Source organism: Lycium barbarum, chromosome 7 (assembly GCF_019175385.1).
Source record: "Lycium barbarum isolate Lr01 chromosome 7, ASM1917538v2, whole genome shotgun sequence".
Taxonomy (NCBI): domain Eukaryota; kingdom Viridiplantae; phylum Streptophyta; class Magnoliopsida; order Solanales; family Solanaceae; genus Lycium; species Lycium barbarum.
Window position 1 is genome coordinate 119692499 of NC_083343.1, and position 4622 is coordinate 119697120.

At 28.7% G+C, this 4622-nt stretch overlaps 1 long non-coding RNA gene across 1 annotated transcript; it reads left to right on the top strand.

Moving 5' to 3' along the window:
- Window positions 1-2445: 2445 nt before the first annotated feature.
- LOC132604003 (uncharacterized) lies at window positions 2446-4282 on the top strand. The gene is made up of 3 exons (XR_009568610.1): window positions 2446-2731; window positions 3290-3773; window positions 3864-4282. It is a non-coding gene; the product is annotated as an uncharacterized LOC132604003 (long non-coding RNA).
- The last annotated feature ends 340 nt before the right edge of the window (window positions 4283-4622 follow it).

Consider the following 4622-nt stretch of genomic DNA (forward strand, 5'->3'; position numbering starts at 1 on the left):
TATATTCGTGTTTGCTACGAAAATTTATTAATACTTTTTAAAAGAGAAGACTTGTTTAAAATAAAACTATTTTCCTCTCTTTAAGATAAAACAATAGCAATATTTAAGCATCAATTGATACTTTCAATTTTAATTCGATTAATTTAAAGGTGTAAAATACTTATTATTTTTTGTCAAATTTTGATTTGGATAATTCTAATTCAAATTATTAAATTAATTTTACATGTTTGAAACGAAACAAAGTAGAAATTGATTTTCTATTTAAACGAAGAAATGTTATTTTTAAATTTTTGATAAATATTCTCGGTTAGTTCATTTTACTTGTCATGTTGTCTTTTGCATGGTTTTTTGAGGACACGTGAATTAGAATTATCATTATTTGATCTCCATTTGATATTAATCTCTTTTCACATTTATTAGAGTAAGGATAAAAATGAAAAAGTAATTAAATTCTATCTTATTTTAATATATAAGTATTTTAAGTATGTTGCTGTACAATAATTTCATTTGCTCCCACTAATGGATTAATACGCATGTGGCAATGAATCCATCATTATTGATTTAATGAGATACTTTGGAAATTATATAAATATTATTTGATTTTTTAATATGAGATGCATTTTTTTTTTGACATTGTTTTTTTTTTTTAATATGGGATTCATTTTTTTAATGTTGCTTGATTTAGTTGAGGCCCACACTTTTCTTTAATATTGGTTGATGTTTAGGTGGGGCCCACACTTTTTTTTAAACTTGTTTAAAAGAAAACTATTTTCCTCTCTTTGAGATAAAACAATAGCAATATTTAAGCATCAATTGATACTTTCAATTTTAATTCGATTAATTTAAAGATGTAAAATACTTATTATTTTTTGTCAAATTTTGATTTGGATAATTCTAATTCAAATTATTAAATTAATTTTACATGTTTGAAACGAAACAAAGTAGAAATTGATTTTCTATTTAAACGAAGAAATGCTATTTTTTAATTTTTGATAAATATTCTCGGTTTAGTTCATTTTACTTGTCATGTTGTCTTTTGCATGGTTTTTTGAGGACACGTGAATTAGAATTATAATTTGACTAATTTACCTTATTCATTATTTGATCTCTATTTGATATTAATCTCCTTTCACATTTATTAGAGTAAGGATAAAAATGAAAACGTAATTAAATTCTATCTTATTTTAATATATAAGTATTTTAAGTATGTTGCTGTACAATAATTTCATTTGCTCCCACTAATGGATTGATACACATGTGGCAATGAATCCATCATTATTGATTTAATGAGATACTTTGGAAATTACATAAATATTGTTTGAATTTTTAATATGAGATGTATTTTTTTTTTGACATTGTTTGTTTTTTTAATATGGGATTCATTTTTTTAATGTTGCTTGATTTAGTTGGGGCCCACACTTTTTTTAAAACTTGTTTAAAAGAAAACTATTTTCCTCTCTTTGAGATAAAACAATAGCAATATTTAAGCATCAATTGATACTTTCAATTTTAATTCGATTAATTTAAAGGTATAAAATACTTATTATTTTTTGTCAAATTTTGATATGGATAATTCTAATTCAAATTATTAAATTAATTTTACATGTTTGAAACGAAACAAAGTAGAAATTGATTTTCTATTTAAACGAATAAATGCTATTTTTTAATTTTTGATAAATATTCTCGGTTCAGTTCATTTTACTTGTCATGTTGTCTTTTGCATGATTTTTTAAGGACACGTGAATTAGAATTATAATTTGACTAATTTACCTTATTCATTATTTGATATCTATTTGATATTAATCTCTTTTCACATCTATTAGAGTAAGGATAAAAATGAAAAAGTAATTAAATTCTATCTTATTTTAATATATAAGTATTTTAAGTATGTTGTTGTACAATAATTTCATTTGCTCCCACTAATGGATTGATACGCATGTGGTAATGAATCTATCGTTATTGATTTAATGAGATACTTTAGAAATTATATAAATATTGTTTGATTTTTTAACATGAGATGCATTTTTTTTTTGACATTGTTTGTTTTTTTAATATGAGATTCATTTTTTTAATGTTGCTTGATTTAGTTGGGGCCCACACTTTTCTTTAATATTGGTTGATGTTTAGGTGAGGCCCACACTTTTTTTTGTTGGTTGATGTTTAGGTGGGCCCACACTTTTTTTTTTGGTTGGTTGATGTTGACGAAGTAGACGACGAAGCATGGGGCAAACCCATGCTTCTAAATAGTAGAAATAAAGGACCAATCGATGATGAAAAATCAATGCCACCATACTTGACCTAAAAATATTACTAATACCACCCAAATTTCATACTGGCAGGTAAAGTTTTCCCAGTTTTAGGTGTTTGAGGAAAGTGCTTGCTATTTTCAAATTCTCCCTCACATCTGGCGTCACATACTTTTTGACCCTTTATTTAGATCAAGAGACCACCACTAATTTATTCACTTTTTTTAACTTCTAGTTCACTTATATTATTCTTATTTGTCCCCACTTTTTCCTTCTTTTTATAAACTCTCCATCTTCCTTTCCTTAGCCATCCTTTATTCCTAACTCCAAACAACAACAAAGTAACTTAACTCTTACAAAAATGGCATCATAAGAGTTTGAGAAGAAGAACAGTACCAATATGTATGTAGAACAATCAGCACAAGGACTAGAAAATGGAGAAGTTCAGAAAAATGTTGATGATGATGGGCGTGAAAAAAGAAAAGGTACTCTATAAATACACATAAATTATTATATTGTTCTCGGTTTTTGCTTGTCATTTTTGTGTACATGTCGCGCTAATTTTCTCCATATGGTCTCAATTTTAACTTGGTGGCAGGGTCTGTAATCTTTAAAACTGGACTGAGAATTGTCTTTGGTTTCTGAATCTTTAAAACTGGACTGAACAGTCCTGACAACGAATGCAAATGTATACGTATACATATATGATACGTTCTTCGTCTCAGTAATTTATGTGTAGATTTGAAAGTAAGATTTTTTTTTTAAAATTTGGTTTAAAATAAGCCAACATTTGTATGATTATAAATCATTTCACTAGCCATAAAAAGAGAAGTTTGAAGTTAAGTAGTTCTAAATAAGGAAAAATGACATTATCTGAGGACAAACTAAAAAATAAAGAATGATACATAAATTGAGCTAGACACATAGAATTCTCCTCTCCTTTTTTTATAAAAGTTGAATTATTTCTCAATTTTTGCTTCTTTTATACTAGCTCCTAAGTACTATACTAATCTTCTCTATATCGTTTTAATTTTAACTTGAAGGGACTGTGCTAACGGCGAGTTCACATATAATCACCGCGGTGATTGGGTCAGGTGTGCTATCACTAGCATGGGCAACAACTCAGTTAGGAGTTCGACACTTTTGTAACAAAAAAAATAATAATTTTGAAACCAAACTAACACATTAAAAAAGAAGAAGAACCAAATTAGGCTTCACGCACAGATTCTGTGCGTGAAAGGGCCAAAGTGTACTTTTACAGTTTGGCCCTTTCACACACAGAATCTGTGCGTGAAACCTTTCCCTAAAACCCCCGACCCCAACACATGCATTCTCTTTTCTTTCATTTCCTCCATCTTCACCCTTTCAACACACTTTTGCACTTTCAAAAACATGTCTCAAAGTTTTGAAACTTCAATGTTTGCTATACAACCCGATATTTGTGAATGTAGTTATTACTGTAAACTAAAAACATCAAAGACCCAAGATAATCCGAGTCACCGTTTTTGGCGTTGTAAAGTGCCCGAAGTAAGTGTTTTTACATTTTTTAGTGTTTTTTTTCTTCACGTTATCCATATATTTTACTTTAAAAAACTGATTTTCTTGTAATGTTTATAGGATATGGGCGGTTGCAAACACTTTCGGTGGGAAGATAGCATTCACGTGGATAAAATAGTGGCGGCGAAGTTTAAAAATTCACTCTTGGTTAGAGATACCGCGACTTCACGTATCTCTAGAGATACCGCTAAGTTGGACTAGCAATTTAATCTTGTGGAAGCTGAAGAAAAAATTGAACGTTTGGAGGTGTTGCTCACCGATTCCGAAAAAAAATGAATTTTGCTGAAGACTAAACTTAGAGAGGCTCAACATGAGAAAATAGCTTTGAAAGAAAAACTTAAATTGTGGAAGATTATTTGTGCTATCTTGTTGTTGTTCATTATTTATATGTATTTTGTTTATTAAGTTTAATATTTCTATGGATTATGTTTTTTACTAGTTGTACCTTTTCCCCTATAATGTAATCCGCACCCTTTATGGACTAATTTATTTGTGTTTCTTTGTAAAATTGTCAATTAATAATAGACTTTAACAATAAACTTTGAAGAATTAAAAACACGCCAAACTAATTCAAATTTATGACTTCATCACAAAATAAAAATACAAATTAACAGCCTTAGTCCAAAACTTAAATGACCCATAATCTAAGACAGTGAGCCTAAATAGACCCTAATCGTCATCAGAATAGAAGTCCTCAATAACGTCCTCCGAACGATATTGGCGGTATCTTAACACACATCTTTTTTCAGGAGATGTTAGTTCTCTACCGGTTGATGATGCTTGTTCTTCAGCCAACTTTAACATGTAAAATCTACAACG